The sequence below is a fragment of the Coloeus monedula genome (genome assembly GCF_965178545.1).
Source record: "Coloeus monedula genome assembly, chromosome: 1".
NCBI classification, from domain to species: Eukaryota; Metazoa; Chordata; class Aves; order Passeriformes; family Corvidae; genus Coloeus; species Coloeus monedula.
This window is the reverse complement of record NC_138781.1, coordinates 112229830-112247894: the sequence shown is the minus strand read 5'-3', so window position 1 is coordinate 112247894 and position 18065 is coordinate 112229830. Positions and strand designations below refer to the sequence as shown.

Below are 18065 nucleotides of genomic sequence, written 5' to 3'. Positions count from 1 at the left end.
GTGTGGAAATGCTATTTGTTGAACTTCTGGCTTTCCCAGTAACAAATATCTTGTATAGTGTTAAACATAATGCAAACACTTCAATTTGGGAATATATGTCAAATTCACTAGTTCCTGGAGTAGGAGAGCTGGTATTTTTCTTCCTTCCTGAGGATGCCCTAGTACCATGGAATAAACTTGTCTTCCTGTACTGTGGTAACTATAATCCCTTGGTTAGGCTCTTCTTGTCATCAGTAAGCTGTGTTTCAAAATGAGGTTTGTGTTGGTGCTGTTAGTCTTCCAGTTATTTAACAGTGAGCTACAAACACTGGCTCTATTGTCTAGGTTTGTTTTTTTTCATTCCTTTCCAAGTCCTTTTGTCTCCAGTCACGAGTCTTTTAGACTTACTTAAGTTCTAGCAGAGTGGAACAAGCATCGCTTTTCTTACACTTGAGTTTTTTCCTTAAGAAAGTCTGATATTAAAGTTGCCAGCTTCATTTGCAGATGAGGGGGAAATTGTTACAACAGTGGGTGTATAGTGTTAGTTAGTATTCCTTAAATGCTGGCATCTTGCTTCAAGCCAGACTAAAATAGCTTTCCAGAGTGGAATATGGCAAACATATGGTGAATTTGTAATTTCACCTTACTTGAACTTGAATAGTCTCAGTAGGTGTAATAGAGGCCTTATTTTAATCTGGAAGCACATAGATTTGGGCACAGAGGGATAGGCCGAGGTGTGAACTCGATGTTCCACCATAGCTAGTGAAATCCATCGATCATGACAGGAAGAGTTTTTTCTCTTGGTATTTTTAAACTTCAAACTACTGAGTTCAGGAATATAGTGCAGGCTTTTAAAGATGCCATAAGATTCATAAGGGAAGTTACAGCTGCAATCTCTTCCTAAGACTTACAGCTTTCCAAGAAGCTACATTCATTAATCAGTACTGTTCTTAAACCCACAGCATTTGGCTTTGTTGTCCTTTATAAGTCAGGGCCCTGTTCTTTGCTGTTCAGTGTTGATTTCTAGACTGTAGCTTTGTTGGCATTGCAAAAGATACATATATATATATATATCTCTATATATATATCTATATCTTTTTTTAAAGATATATATATCTTTTTTTACATATATATCTGTATATATATCTATATATATATATATAACCTTGCTACTGTATTGTGCATGTCCCATGAAATCTGGTTATCTCTAGAATGAACATTTCTCAAGCCTAGTGCTTTTTTATCTTGCCTCTTTAAGGACAATTCTTTTTCCCTCTATTTAAATTGTCAGCATACCAAAAGCTACTGCTTGACTAATGAGGAGAGGCTCCCCACTTCAGTAAGGATAACTACAGTGAACACACTTTTGGCTCTCTAGAGAAAACTTTATTTAGTGTTACTTATCTCCGTGCTTTGGCAATTGTAGCATAATCGCGCAGTCTGCAGATAAAATTGCTAACGCAGCACTGAAATAGACAGCTTCAGCCGTCTTCCACTTGTGCTAGAGATGGTGCATGAGCGTGATCTCCGATCGCTCCATCTGTCCGCCGCTTCTCCTTCCCCGCGGTGCCGCCGTGCGGGGCTCGGCGTGCGCGGTGGCGGCGGGGACGCTCCGAGCGGCCGCGGGGCGCGGGGCCCGGTGCCTGCCCGGCGGGCGGGGGCCGCGGCCGCTGCCTCCGGCGGGGCTCCGGGCGGAGGGGGCCCGCGCTGGCCGCCACCCGCGCCGGGAAAGGCGTGACCTCCCCGCTCCGCACGGCGGGAGCGGCTGTGACGCCGCAGAGCCGGGAGCGGGGGGTGGGGGGAGCTTCCAAAAATAACCCACTGCGGCGGGGCTCCGTGCGGGGCGGCCCCGGAGGGCTCGGGAACCCGCACACCCTGCGGGGCCGCCCCGGGAGCCGCGGCGGTGAGCGCTGGGCAGCGCCCCTGCCCCGGCGGCGGGGTGGGGGCGCGGCAGGGGCGGGCGCGCTCGGTCTGTCAGGCCATTTTTAGCCGGGCTGGGAGCCGCCGTGGCCGCCCCGCCGTTCCGGGCTGGTTTCCTCCTCCTCCTGTGCCGCCGCCCCGCGCCCGGCGGAACCCGGCGGGAGCGGTGTTGAGCGGAGCCGCGCCCCGGCTGTGCGGGGCGGCCGCGACTCCCCCGCCCCGCCCTGCGCCGCGCCGGGGCGGCCGCGGAGCCCGCGGCGTGTGGTGCAAGGTGAAGGGGCCGCCCGCGGCGTGTGCCGGCCCGGCAGGTGCTGCCGCCGCTGCCGCAACCGGGGCGGCTTCCCTCGGAACGGTGCCTGCCCGAAATCGTCCCGCGGTATGTAGCGTGCGTGATGGGCTGGAGGCTGCTGTTTTGTGGTTCTGCTTCCTTCTTGACATTGGGATGAACCCTTCAGTGTCAAGCAGATACGAACAAGGATACTTTTTGCCAGTTAATTAAAACATGTGAGGGCAAAAGAGAATGTAACTTGGTTTCTTTAATCTGAGTGTTTACTGGGGCGTTGATGTCGGAGCCAGCGAGCACAACTTGAAACGTTTTCTGCAGTGACTTTGGCACAAGGTTAGTAAGTAGTGTTTCAAAGCAGGATTTGCCTTGGACTATTTCTTGCAAATATCAGAACCTGCATTCCTAAAGCAGTTCGGTTCTAGTAATTTTTGTGTCCTGAGTTATTTTATGTAGTTGTAGAAGGAGTTGAACTTAAGGTTCTTTTCGTGCTATTCTCTCTGCTAGATTTTATGAATGAGTTTAAAATTCATCTCTAGTACTTGAACTACCTGTGCTGAAGCTGTGTGAAATCGATAGAAAAAAATTTATTTATTTATTTAAAGAAATTAGCTTTTTACTTTTCTTACGTTGCTTCTTCACTAACCAGTGCTAGGTAAAGTGTGCAGATGAGTATCTTGGCTCTTAAGTTTCACTTTTACCATCAAGGGTTATATGTAACAGTAAATTAAGAGCTCATATTGCATGAGTGTAGAACGGATAGCAGTTTTAAGCTGGTTTCATTTGTAGTCTGTCTGTGGCTTTGCAGGTGTTGTCTTTCTTTCTGGTTCGTTTTTGTCTTAAAAAGAGGACTTGTTTACAAGCTGGTGAAAAACCTTAGCTGATGAGATAAGGAATTCAGGGAAGGTTTCTTCATTTTTAGAATTAAATGAGTTGTATATTCAGCTATGAAGAATAACTAGTTAAGCTTATCACTTCTACAGAAACTTTTTAATATCAAAATGCTGTGGGTCATAGTCCTTGAACTTAGTTATCTTTACCATGGCGTAATGTGCTATCTCTTGTATGCACATCCTGTAAATAAAAAATGTGCACACAGTTCAACTGGCAAATATCAGTCTCTGGAAGTTCAGTGTACTGCCTTAGTTTATTTCCGATTTCTTGGAAACAATTGAATGTCTAAAGGTTAGATGTGTCTGTGTGTGTTCTTGTGAGTGAATGCTTGCATGCTCTTCGGCATACAAATTGTTGTCTTTAATATATTTCTGATTTGTCTTCTGGGAGACTGTTATGAGTGTACCTGTTATCACTTAAACCTTCTTCCTACCTTACTGTACTGTGAATGAAGAAGGTACCTGTAGCCTATGTCCAGATGACTCCTTAATGAGAAATTCTATTATCTGTTTCTTTGTGGGGATGCGGGTGAGGAGAGCAGTGATGGCACTCCGCAGTCAAGGGAGAAATGCCGATAAAGGCACCCTGAGCAAATCTGCTAGAGAAGTCCTGGCATCCATCAGCAGTCTTTTTCTTCCAGCTGGCAATATCATCAGCTACATTAACCTCTATAAGGTCTTGGGGGGAGAGATGAAGAGGGGTGAGGGACTTGAAATCAGAGAAGCTAAGAAAGAGGTTAATGATACGATTCCTGAGTTAGGTCTAGTAAGGGGATCATGTATTGGTTGGCTATTGAACTAGACCTAGAACAGAGTCCATAGTCCCTCAGGTGATAAAACCAGTGCCTTTGTTTCTCTGATCTTTTCTCTTTGTGCTTAGAAACAAGTGACAGCCCTATTTTTTAATTTTTATTTTTATTCCTTTCAATCAAGGAGCACAAAGGAATTATGTTGTCCATTCAGCTCTTGCTGAGAGTAGCGGAGACCAAGGGAAAGCCTCAGTGAGTCAAGGCCTGTCAGCAATGCCCTGAACAACTGGAATGTTGTTCAGGTTGTACACTTGTGGAAATAAGAACAGTTTTCAGACAGTTGATGATTGGACTAAACACAGGAAGAGCTGTTTGATGTTGAGAGTATCAAGGTGTACCTGCATCAAGAAAACCTTTATTTACTCTGGGTCAGTAACTGACTTGATCCTGTTTCTTCCCTTCTCCACCAAATGAGTAGAAATGTACTAAAAATACCTAGTGCAACTTGACTCTTGTTTGAAGGTTTTCAAGTTCATTGGAAGGTTCTCTATGCTAAGATGGGCTCCGTGATAAAGACTGGTATTTTTCCCTTATGCAGTGGAGCACAGGATATAAAGTGTTGTGGAATGTGGTGTAGGCACAGTGTATAAGAGTACAAAGCTGCCGACAGGGAAGTCATTTGGAAGGTTGTTTCTCCTGCTAGAATGTCGACAGTTCTACTCATGCCTTGATGATTCTTGCTGTACTAATTTTTGGGTGCTGTATATGTCTTTCTTCCGGGCTAAAACTCTATAGTGAAGATATTAAATTTGGAGTAAGTTAATAGTGAGATGTTTGTGAGTGGCAAAATGTTTTTCCTCTGGAAGCGTTTTTTTTTTCCACCAGTGTACTGAAGTCTTGCAGCTATCAAGCTAACTACAGATCTATGAAGACAATGTCCTTACCAGTAGAGGAAGGAGTTTAGCATCTTAGTGAAAGTGTCTCAGAGGTAGGGGAATTAAAGAACATAACTTCTTTTTTCTGAGATTTTCCTAGAGCAGCCAAGATTCAATAGGTCGCCAGAGTGGGCAGTGAAGCTAAGCAGCAGCCCAGACAGAAGCTTTTTAAAATAAGAAATACTGAGTTTCTATTCAGGGGAAAGATAGATAAATATTACTGCTGTTCTTTTATGAAAAGGTATTATGTGTGTTGACAGAGTGCTTTTTTTGAAGCACTTGATAGGTTTTGAAGCAGTTGATAAGATCCTTGGTCAAGTGCTGTATTGGAAAGGCTTCTGGGTGAAAGATGGTTCTGGCTCACAGAAGGACACACAGGTGTTACTGTAGGATAAAAGGCAAGTGCTTCTGGTCTTTCTAGTACAGCAGGGTCCCAACTCTGGAGACCTTTTTGGTAGTTTTGTGGGGGTTTCGGTTTTTTATTTGTTTATTTTCTTCAAGATTGCTGATACAACATATCCCCAGCTACAAGTAAAAAGGTTAATTTCAAAGTACAGAAAGTGACATACTGACTTCTAGCAATGGGGAAAGTCTTGCTGACCTGTAGCTCAAAGAACCTGCATGGAAGCTGGTCAGACAGCTTGTCTGAAGGCATTCCCTGCTCCTCACTGTGTAGCCCAACTGGAGGCCCACTGCTAACTTGTTCTTGCACTTTCCATAGTGGGTTAATGCTTATTCAAAGCTTGGCCAGTAGATGTGTGTTTTGTTGGCAGTTGTTAAGCAGCCTCGTGTAAACTAACTTGGAATCCATTCATGGGCCTCTGGGGAAACACAGTGTAAAAAACACACTGATTTGAAATGAGGCTCCTCCTTAATGTGCTTCTGCAGCTCCTGCTCTGAGGTTTACTTCTAAGGTCTTGTCTACCACTTGTTTGTGTATTTAATTTTTAATGCAAAAACATTGAGAAAACAGTCTTAGCTGAGGCTGCAGGGAGAAAAAACAAAGCAGCAATCAAGTTTAATGGAATAGTACTTGACAGTACTATTCCTTACTTCTCAAATATGAATTAGGAATTCTGTTTTCTATGAATTTATTTGCAAAATTATGCTCTTGTCTCCAAGCTGATGGAGACAAACAGAAAAGAAATGTATAACATGGATATATCTTCTCTAAGTGTTTTCACTACTTAGTGCTATGAGAATATTGTTTGTTTTCCTCTCCTGCTTGAAAAACAAACTGGAGTGAAAAGATGCACACTTCTGTTCTTCTGATGTCATTGTGGTGTCATCATGGCATGTAAAACTGATCAGCTTGTTTTTCATATTCTGGCTTAATTTGTACCTGATGTGTTTTGGAAGAATGGTTGAACAGCTAAGTTCTAAAACTTGTTAGCTCCCAGCCAGTTAGTGTATTGTCAGCTAAGGACTGGTAACACTTCAGGAAAAAAATGAAGCAGCAAAAAAGCAGGATATAAGGCTGAACCTCTCTGCATAGCACCATGCCTGTTAACTTTGTTTGCTGGGATTTTGCATGCAAGTGTATAAGATAATTGACTGCAGTCACCGTCTGGCTGAGTGGTCTGGTTTTGTGTCTCAGCTGCATAAAACATCGGAACACTGAACTGGATAATTGTGGTCACGCACATTTACTAATTCTCTGGAGATGTACAGTTCTTCTCGACCTCTCTTTCTTGAAACTTAATTTATGAAAAATTAATATAAAAGAAAATAAGGCCTTTTTTTTCTGTGTAAGTCTCATAAAAGCTATTTTCTTAGAGTAATAATTAAAAAAAATAATTTCTACACATATGAAAAATAAATTTAATATAGCCTATCCAGTACTGGATATTAACACATGCTTTTGAGGGAGACAGAGTATTTAATTCTTTATTATGTGTGTATTTTATGCAAAGCTGTTTTAAAGGCAGTGTTTCTGGGCAGCATAAGTAACTTAAAACTTTGTGACACTTAACAGTTGTAAAATCATCTTAAATTTGTCATGTGGTGGCATTTTAGTATATTTTAGTTTTGCTGGCTTCCTTAAACATCAGTGATACCGGGTCTTTTGCCTTATGGGCTACTAAGCTGTCCATGTGTAGCCTTTTCTTGAATAAAGGAGATTGACCGAATCTAAACTTTTCTGCTGTTCTTTCTGGGTTTTTTTTAGTTGGTTTATTTTAGTCACTTCTGGTCCCTTGAAATACAGGGGTCTTCTACCTGTGAAGACTAAAATGGATGATTTCCTGTTTAGACAGTATTAGTGCTTATGGAAGAGCGTGTTGTCCATTGTGGTTTTTGTTTTTAACCTAAGCTTGACCAGGTCACAATCATGGTATTTCAACTAAAACTGCTTTTTGCACTTTTTTTATTCTGACTTGTTAGAGCTGATACCGTTTTTATAGTCAAGGTAAGCAACTGTGAAATTTGACCTCTTGTCTGATTTTTTTAATCTTGTGACCAAATGTGTACTTGTTGGCCTCTCTCTCCCCAGCCCCCCAGACAACCAGTGACTTTAAAAGCTTTATCTGTTTTAATATTAGTATTCAGAAGTGTGTTATCTCTTCTTGCTCTGTTGTCCAGTGATGAAATGCCTTAGCATAATGCTAGCTGCTGAGTCACTGAGACTATCACTAGAATTGGTAAATGAGCTGTGTTTAGAAAGTATTTACACCCTGAAAGTAAATCACTGGTGCTGTAGTTTTTCTTGAAGGTACATGCCATGCCTGTTCATAAAGGAATGTTAGTAAACTCTTTCCCTATATTGCCTGTATTGTTCTTAACATCACTCTCCTTGCAGCAATAATGCACTTTAACAATAAATGTGTTCAGTGTTATGTGCAAATGGGAAATACAGGCCTATGCTGTCCAGGTTGGTTGGTTAGCACACACAAAACAAACTATGCTTCATTTATAGTGAACTGAATGTTGCTGCAAAGCAATGGTAAGGTAGAGGCCCTCTTACAAATAAAGTGTATCCATTTGTTGTGAATATCCTGATGAGTCCAGTATGAAAAGATGCCCAGCATAGCCCTCATCTGAATATCTGATTTCTAAGCATAGCCCTCATCTGAATATCTTGTCTTTGGGAGTGACACCTGTGATGTGCTTGCTTTGCTTGCATAGCTTCATGTTAAACCATTTGTAAGATGAATGTGAACTCAGTTGTTTTTGAATAGGAATGTTTTCCCTCCTCTCATGCTTGTCAGTGCTACATTATTAATGTTAGAACGTGGACATCAATGCAATAACTCTTGGATCCATAGGTATGCTAGGAGACTTTGAGAATAGCTTTAGAGCACGCCTATTTGAAGGGGGTCTGCAGTGTACATTGGTAACGTAGGGGTACTTTTTAACATAGAAGTAGATTGTAAACTTTTTCATCCGCTTCAGAGAGTTTTGTGTTGCAAAGCTAACTGCTTTCACAACAAAAGCTTGTTCAAATATGTTTGACCTTTAAATAGAAGTACAGTTTCTTGTTAATTTTGAAATATAATAGTGTCGCTATTGCACATCCCTTTTTTTGAGTCAAGAGCTATGGTGGGATAAAGGGTAGAGAGAACAAACCTATTCTTATCTTGTCTGGAAATATTCAGTGTAATTGGTCAGAGCATCAGCCTCCAGGCCTTGTGCAGGGTTACAGTAGCAGAGAAGCATCTGCAGGAACTTGGTGGGTTTGACCTGATAGACATGCACTAATGGGACACCCATAAACAAGGTTTTTATCATTGTGGTGGGGAATAATCTTGAGTTGTCAAGATAATAGTATACCTCCTCTAGGTAATGTGGTAATCCATGTATTATCTGTAGTATACCTTTCTGGAAACGCCAAGAACATTATTAATTGTGGATGTGTCCTGTGCTATGCATCCAAATTGGATTGTGTGTTTTTCCAGTGAAACGTCTTGCTTCAAGGTCAGACAAATCAAATTGAGGTTAAAATGAGCTGTCTGAGCCTTTCAGACAGCTTGAAACCTTAGACAGCAGGCATCTGTGCCTATGGATAGCGGAAATACAGCTTCATCTGACCTGTATCTCCTCTACCTCTGAAGCGACATTTTGGGCTAAGGCCTAAACCCTAATTTCACAGAAGAACAAAATGGAAATGGTTGAGGTTGGAAGGGACCTCTGGAGGTCCTCTGGTCCACCCCTCCTGCTCAGTCGGGGCCACCTGGAGCTGGTTGCTCAGGGCCCTGTCCAGATGGCTTTTGAGTATCTCCAGGCTTAAAGACTCTATAACCTCTGTGGGCAGCCTGTGTCAGTGCTCTGTCACCACCACAGTGAAAAAGTGTTTGACAATCAGAGGGGATTTCCTGATTTTCAGTTTGTGCCCATTCCTTCCTGTCCTGCCACTGGGCACTACTGAGAAGAATAGTTGTCTTTGCACCTTCCCTTCAGGTATTTATATAGATGAGATTTGCCCTGAGCCCTCTCTTCTTTAGTTTGAGCAATCCTTAGACATACAAATAATACTTAAGGGGCAGTCCAGTACAGTAGTGTTAGAAAATTTCAAGGAACCATGTGTCAAAGATCAGCTGATAATATACGGTCAGTGCTTTTCTACTATTGTCTTTTTTCCCACGTGCAGTTTATTGAATCTAAAAAATTATGTGTCATCCTAGGCTGTTGGATTCTGTTTCGGCTTGGGGTGGGGAGAGCATAGAACTTTCATCAAATCTACAAGTTTTCTTCTGGCAGCCAGTGAGTTTTATTGGAGAAGTTTGTAAAAGAACTTCTTAGAAATTTAATCTGGGGTCTCTTTTTCCTCTGAACTGTAGATGCTACCGGATTGCATATAGGAGAGGAGTAAATAGAAGGCTTAACAGTAAATAGCTTTGCTGCAATGTTCTTGGAAAAAAACAAACAAACACAACAATAGAAAGTTCCCATAGTATAAGGGCAAAAGTGTTTGAGAACGTTCGTAAGGAGAAAAGATCTGTTCCACTTAATTGGGAGTATTGGGATGGAATTATCTAGTTCTGCATTGAATTTCCGTACTCCAGAGCATATTTGTCTGTTTGCTCTAGCTGCTGGACAAATGTCTGCGTGACATACTCTAATTTCAGGAAATGTCTTATCAACCTACCCAGGGCCTGGATGAAGTCTGCTGGCTGTTGCCTGCTTAGGAGGAAGGACAAAAACAGTGTCTCATAGGACAGTCATCCCTAAGAAGGGGCAATCTTCTTAATGCTCCAAGTCCTCCTAAAATCTGAAGTAGAAGTGGGATTTTTGCATTTGTATCGGTCTTTGAAGTCTGATTCTTTAATATTGGAAATGTGAGAAGAGGGTGTTCTGGGCTCTAGCAGAAACAGTAAATGCTTTCCAAGGTGGATTTCATTTGGTGATCAGAACTCCAGCATTGTATTGTAGAACTCACTGTTGATTTCTGGCCTATGTAACATATTTCACTTTAATTTGGTTAGTGTCCAAAATGAAATAAAAACTAGCAATTGAGACATCTGAGTTTTTCAGAAATGCAGAACAGCTGTACAGCATGCATGTTTGTTTTGGAATTGCTTTTTAAAAAACCTGTCAGTTAGTCTTCATGAATAATGAATAATTAACAAGATTCCCAGTGCGGAGCTTGTAGAACAGACAGACAGCTTCAGAAGTGTTAATTTTTTTTAATAGGAAGCTGTTTTCACTCTGAGTCAACAACTGAGTCCAGCAGCACTAGTAAGCCAGTAAGAGCCAACAAAAACATGGCAAAGACATGACAGTTGCTTCAAAAGAGAAAACATTGCATGCATTTGCCATAATCCAGCTGGGAAGAAGCATGGGGGAGAGATTACAAAGGGGTTGATCAAAGTAATCAGTGGTGTATGCGGAAGAATACTTAAGGGAAGTAGTTAGATCAAAACTGCCTCGAGATCTCTTTTCGAAACAGTCCTTAAGAATAAAAAGGAAATGTTTCCTGTATGCATTCTTAAAAACCCTTACGTCTTAAAGTCTGGTGTCTCTGTGAGACTAGCAAACTTCAAAGATGTCCAGTCCCTCAAAGGGAGAAGACAAAAAGTTGTCCCTACCAGATCTGAAAGTGTCCAGCAATATGTTGTTCTGGTTCTGTTAGCATCAGTGTAATAGGTCCGCTTCAGTGAGGCCTTTAGTTTGAGTAAAGTTACTTGTGGCATATGCCTCTGAGAACATAAATGCTTAATCTCACTGGGGCAGTGAAATATCCTTGCAGTGTGGTTTTTCTCTGGTAATCTTGGAGCTCTGCAACTCAAAATGCGCTTCTCAAACATGTGCATCACTGCAGATGTCATTGAGTCCCAGCTTGTTTTTGGCATTAGTGTTGGCAAGAGTGAATAGCAGCCATATTTAATTTCAGCATTACTCAGAATAGAAACAATACTTCACAGAAAATGACAAAATCAGAAGGCTTTTTCTTGGAGCTCCTGATATTTGACTAATCAGTATTATAGTACTGGAACACAAGTAGGGACAGAATGGGCTCTGGAGACTGGCAACTTCTGCAGCTCTCAAACCTAAGCAGACTTCATGACATTTATCAGATTACAGTTAAATTGTTTAAGTAAAATGTGAAAAACAAATACTTTTGAAAGGAAGACTTGGAATTGCCATTGAGTCTCACTTTAGAAACAAGTCAGAAAGAGCTTTTTAAGTCTTGACTGTGCAGAAACACTTTGAAGAAAGCAGTTTCTCTAATGGAAAAGCTTAAATCCAAGAATTTAAGCTAAAACCAGCCTTCTAACCTGCAATCAGAAATTAGTCTTTGCAGTTTTCTCCTGTGCTCTTAGACGGGTTACTGGCTGAGATCTGCGACATTCTCCACTGGTTAAAACTGCAGTGCTTCAGCAGCCTCTCAGTAAACAGACTTTGACATAGCCAAATGTGGAAACAGGAGGGGGGAAGGAAGGCAGCAAGGTCCGTGTTGAGGAGGAAGTGTTAGTGTCTTAGGAGGGAAAGGTGGGAGGCAAAGAGGCCTTGTCCCTAGCATGTGGATAGTTCAGAAACTGTTATTCCAGGCAGTCTTGAATGATGAATTTTTATATTAGACATGGTGCTGGGAGAAAGGTGCTCTCAGCATCTCCAGCTTTTCTCTTGAAAAACCGTTCTCTTACTGCCTAGATGTCTGCCTGAGTCAACATGATCCTGCCAAAATACGAATTTCTTCCGTGTGGATGATAGCTTGGCTCTTGCTTCTACTAGTGCTTCCGCTGTATTTTTCTAAGTTTTATGATCATACCTATCCTTTCCTTCATTAGGAGAATTTGATTATATTAATAAATCAAATATAGGGAAATACTACAACTTTATGCTCAGAAAAATGAAATGTAGCTGCTCCAAATCAGCCCTGCTAAACTCCTCCTCTTGAACTTTGATGTGAATGTTCATAGTATACTAACAATGAACTCTTGTGTTCATCTGGGAATGACTGAGGCAGTCGTATGACTTGTTCTACAAAGTCTTTGCTTTCTTCTATAGACTTTGGGTTGGGATGTAAGAGAAGAGATTACCAGGACTTTAAATTGGTATGTATGGGGTTTGATTGTGTGTATGTGGGTCTTTCAGCATTTGTACAAAAGGAAACTGTATTGGTGCTGGTTTCTGTATATGGGTCTGAAAGAAAGCCAGCTGTAACATTTACCTTCCAAGTGTGTTTTCTCTTTTGAATATGATGATATCCGTAAGATGTGGTCCTCTGATGCTGTAGAGTCAGCTGGCTGGACTTCGGAGATGAAGACTGATGCTGTCTTGTGATACAGTAAATAACCCTTTGCCTATCACCAGTGAGTTCAGCTTACCTCCTTGATTAAGTGATCACATCTTGTTTTGCTTTTCAGTAGTTGCGGTAGCAGTAGTTCAAGTAACTTTCACTTTCTAACTATGCTGGGTTTGGATCTGATAGCTCTCTGAAGCCAGGTAACAGGCTTATGGCACAGAGATAGGGAAAACCTAAGGAAGAAACAGTGGCTGAAGTAAAGCATGACCTATTTTGGATAAGTCCTCTGCTCCCTGGGATGAGCCACGGCTGAGATGAAGTTTACAGGAGCTAGTTTACTCCAGCAAATGAAGAGTTAGGATGCAAGACTTTAACATATGTTTATATAGCAGACATTTGTCACAAGTCCCTTGTGCTTGATGGTGCTGGGGAGTAGTGAGTCAGCAAGAGGTTCTTTGTAGAAGGGCCTATGTGTAAACAGATCAGAACTCCAGAAGTTTTGTGTAAAATATTTACATGCTTTAGGAATCTGGGGATGTGTTCCTGAAATCGATTTGGGAATCTGTTTGGGACCACTTTGTTGTTGCTTTAATGTGAGCTGTCACACTTGCAGTTTTTTGAAGTGCCATAGGAGTATTCATAAATGACTCGTTCCTTTATCTAGTGCCTCAGATACCTGAGGCATACTTGCAAAGAAACACTTTGAAACTAGAACTGTTCCTGCTTTTTGGGAGTGGAGAGTTAAGAGAAAAGCAGGATTATACATATTCATATAATATACTAATATGTGCTTAGTGGGAGTTAAGCCCCATGAGTAGAGGTAAAAAGTCAATCCTTTTCTAAAATCTGTTTTCCTTCTGGAAAGCGTCCTGTGTTGAAGTTCAAGTATGGTTAAAACTGAGAACTTTCAGAGTGCGTTCTCTTTGAGAGCAACTGGTTTCAGTTTTCACTTCAGTTGTAGTTTAAGCAGCTATTCGGTACTATTCCAGGTGGCAGAATGTCTAACTGCTCTTTTCATAGAAGTCTGTCCTGTAGAACTAGTGCTGCAGTAGCATGCTTTGAAATTAGCTAGCAAAATATGTAGAACTGTTCTGTTTCTAAACCTCGAGAAAAATACTCAGTCTTTACATTTCTTCCTTTGTTCAAGACATGGAGGCAGGCCTGGCTCTGTAAAACTTTTTAGTTCTCATTCTACATTAAACATAAAAGAATAACAGGTTTACTCAGCACTAGTTCAAACTGGACATTGCAAAGGACTGGCTTATGCAAGGAGGCACTAGCAATAGGGACTGTATTGTACTAACAGCAAAATTGCAATTCTATGAGCTTGTTAGAACAGACAAACTGTGTACATATCAAACTCTGCATTGAGGTTGTGGTTTCCACTCCTAGCCTCAGATTTTTTGGTATGTGTTTCCACTGCTACCCTCAGATTTCATTTGGTATAAAAATCCCAGAAGAAGGGACAGAATTCTTGCTTTGGATTCCCGGTGCTTTCTGTGACAGGTTTTCTGTAGTGTAATGTGTTACAGTGCAGTGCTTTGTAAGTTCTTTCAGGATAGTATGTCGTGTTGGAGTAGCTGACTGTGGAAACTATCGATTTCATATGAATAGATGTAGTGTGAAACAAATGGTAGGTTTGATTTGCTTTATTACAGAAAGCATCAGGAGATGTTTGCAGAAAAATGCCAGTTCTACTATAGCAGAATTTTTCTAATTCCTTATTTATGTGATAATTTCCTACCAGGTGTTAGACTAGCCCCTACCTTCCTACTGAAAACTTGCACCTCGTTTGTGTGCTTTGTGGTAAATGTCCCATAAGAAATGACACTTTTGGGAGGATGGAGTTTCTGTGTGGCAGTTGGGCAAAGCCATTCATTTTGAAAACCGAAACCTCCCTTCTGAGTTGTCCAAGACGTTGGTGAGGCGGTGTCACGGGCAGCTCTCCCATGCTCAGCTTACTGCAGAGCAGGGTGGGTACGCAGTGTTCTGACATTCCAGCAGAGTCTGCTTTCAGATCCCCTCGTGGTCTCTCTGTGAAAGGGGAGGTACTTCCTTTCAGCACAACTCTGAAGTCTGCGTGTTTTGGGCAGTCGTTCCTGACACTGGAGTTGAGTGCTTGAAAATAAAATTCAACTAAACCACGCTGCAGTGTTGTGAAGTCTGTCTTTTCTCTCTCTCAGTCCAGGAGAAGTAGGATCTAAGGCTGTCTTTTAATTTACAATTCTAATGTTGAAAGCATGTAGCACTGCATATTATTGAGGTGTCTGTATTTGTTCTATGCCTTGCACGCTATGTGTTGGATTTAGTGTTTATTTGCAGCTGCAATAGCGTGTTGCTGAGATGACCATTTATTAGCTGGGCATAGAGTGGTGTGATCCTTTCCTACCCCACAAAAGTTCCACTGTTGCGGTGCATTGATTCAAATTAAAAGCACCCAGCACCAAACAAAGCAAGTATTTTGTGTATTGTACTAAGATGTCTTCAGGATAGACAGAGAGGCCTTCGTTACAGGCTGTGCTGATATAGTTCAAGACTTAAGCCTTTAAAAAAGAAAAAAGGAGGAGGGAAAAAAGAGTGGTTTGGTGCATGTTAGTAGTCTCCCACCTACCTAAGGAAGACTGAGGGTACAGAATGGAATGGGACTGGTGTTTGTTACATGCAGATAAGCTTTTTGATATTTTGGAATAGGCATGTGAAGTTTCTGCCAGTAGTATACAATGAAGATGCTAACTTTTAAACCATGCTCTTGTGTTTCACAGGATTTCAGGTAACATGGAAAGGCAATAGGAGTGTCTGCAAATAGTTTGTTACTTTCCTTTAACAAAAGAAAGAGAAGTCTGATTGCTAAAATAACTCACTTCTACTATTTAAACTCACAATTTGGTGTTCACGGCACCAAATATTACAGTAGCATTTACAAGAATGTTACAGGAAGCTGATGGAAGCAGATTTCCATTCAATAAAACCAAAAGTGAAACTGGTTACCAGACCGTGGATATCAAACAATCTTTGGCTGGAGAAGTAAGTTTCTAAAAATGAATTGTTGCACTGACCTAGATACACTGACAGAGAACCACCAAGACTTCAATATGAGGTTATAGCTCTGTCTATAGCTGTAAGGATAATGATGGAGTGACTGCTTACTTCTCTGAGACAAGGGTGGATAGTTTCCATCAGAAATAGTAAATCTGAAGTTTGACTGTAATACCATTCTCTTAGAACTGGAAGCAAGACTGATCTAAATTGTCATTGTGTAACAGTGTGAGCGCAAGGCCAGTTTTATTGATAACTGTCTGCTGTTGTGCAGAACAGCTCCTGACAAGGATAAGGTAGGAGGCCTGGCCAGTTGAGCGTTGGGAACTCAGCTGGCCTCATGCCGGGTTCACTTGGGCACTTGGTGCTGCTTTCTGCGTAAAGCTCAGAGGAAAGCTTATAATGCTGCTGGTGGTACTGGCATTGTGGGCACCAGTGACCGGGGTCAGAGAGGTGGCAGCCATTCCGTAGCTGGAAGGTGAGGAGCTGAACCCAGTAGGATGTGAATTGCCATCTGTCTCTTTCTCATCTCAGGCACCACCAGGAAAGGTACAGAAACCACAGCTGTATTACAAGCTGTGCCTTATGCAGACTGTCAATAAAATGATTCTTCTATTAATCCCTCATGCTCAGGCTGGATTTCCAGAACTGTGTGTACACAGGTGTCTGCATCATTTTGTTGTGATATTTACTACAGTACATAAATATTTGTGTCAGTTCATAAAATGATTTAGTATTCAGCTAATGCAACTTCACAAAATCAGGTGATACTTTACTGAAAAATACTGCTGTCTCTGCATCCAAATTAATAGACTGAAATGCTTCTCAAGTTTGTTGTTTTATGTTCATCTTCCTCCCTATTACATGAATCCTACAGCTGTTCTGTTAATAACAATTTTTAAAACTGGTCTGGAAGTTCCCTCTGTAACCTTGCAGATGTTTTTGTGTTGGGACAATGAAGAAAGACACAGTGGGAAAGAAACAACTTTTGCAAAAGGGATAAAGCTGAAATGCCATCACCGAAAATGGTGGTGGAGTAGCAAGTTCACCTCAGATCCTGTTCATTGACCATGTCTTTTGAATGAGAAATAGAGCATGTCAAAATTATGCATAATGACAGTCTGCTTCTTACATTTTGGGAAAACCTATCACTCAATTACATTGTTCAATAAACTTACGCTTTGGAAGCAGCCCCAATCTGCCTGCAGTGCTTCTCGTTCAGCTGGGAAGAGAATGTGTGATTCTAAGAAAACAAAACAACAACATTCTGGCTTTACATTCAATTTACTGCAAGTAGTTTTTAGGAGGTGTATCTCATCACCTTGTCTTTTATTATTACAAAATTGAGGTATCTCTTAAAGCTGCTTTGTGCTAAAAAATAAAGAGTAAACTGCTTATTTCAAGCAAGGTTCTTTCTCCTGTATTGTTGAGTACGTCAGGGTTGTATCAGCTTTATCTCTCCCAGCCTTACTTTTCTGTGGGCAAAATCAATCAAATACAGGTAGCAGAACCATTTTTAAATTTTTTTTTCATTCTCATGTTGACACTGTGAAATTGTTTTGGTGCTTAAGGATGTGGTGTTGTTGCAGTGTTTACTGACAACAGCCCTCAAGGAATGACTAGTGTAGAGGTGCCAGGCTGTAGAGGTTGGTAGAGCAACCCCTGGACTCTCTCTGAATGTGTGTGTCCATCCCATAAGCTCCATACTGTTGACAAAAATGTTATAATACAACTTTTCATCTCAAGCCCCCAAATATTGACTTAGGTTGCTTTAAAACCAGTTTATTCAGTTATGAATTAACATCCCAATGGTTGCAAGCAACAGAAGTATGTTTTCTTTTTTCCTTAGCTTCTGGTTAGCGTTGTGTTCCTTACGGAAGAGATAAAAAGCTTTGGGTTTTGTTACCTACTAGTGTATAATTGCTGTACTAGTAAGTGCCTGGCAACTAGGAAGTCTGGAAATACACAGAAAAGTGAACCTTACTGTAAAGCTGGAAATTTATTTTACAAAAAAAGAACTTATTTGTAGTACACCTTCTGCAGTTCTGGGTAGCTCTACATTATGATAAGACAGAGGAACCTTAAAGTCAAGAAAATACTTTTTTGGAGGAGGCTTGGTCTTAGACCTGTATGTGCTGTTGCTTGTTTAGTCATACAGCTGTGACTAAAGGATGCTAAAAAGGTCCATCTGGGGTTTTAGATTATTTTGATTTTCCTTCTATTTGCTGTAAGTTTTAAATTAAGATTTGAATTGCTCAAATCACTTACCAAACCAAAGCATTAGTGCGCAATGGCATCTAATTCAATCCTGCAAAACCAATATTATTGCAAATAGCATTTTCATAACTGGTTTTACTTTGGTGTTTAGTAAGAATGAAAAGTACCATTTTCTTTTCAGCCCTCTATCCTCTCTGTCTCAGAAGAGTAAAATACTGATGCTGTTTCTCTAAATGGGTGGTTCCTTAACTATTTGATAGCATACCAGATGTATTTAGCAGAAACTGCCTAATAACAGATCATTTGCATGGCATGTCTGATTTGTTTGAAACATTGCAGTAATTGGCTTCATTGGTACTGTCAGAGTGA

The 18065-nt window shown here is 41.1% G+C and overlaps 1 protein-coding gene across 1 annotated transcript in view; it reads left to right on the top strand.

Moving 5' to 3' along the window:
* The window catches only part of OSBPL1A (oxysterol binding protein like 1A), a 78279-nt gene that overhangs the window by 28684 nt on the left and 31530 nt on the right, over positions 1 to 18065 (top strand). The gene's annotated exons all lie outside the window — the stretch shown is intronic.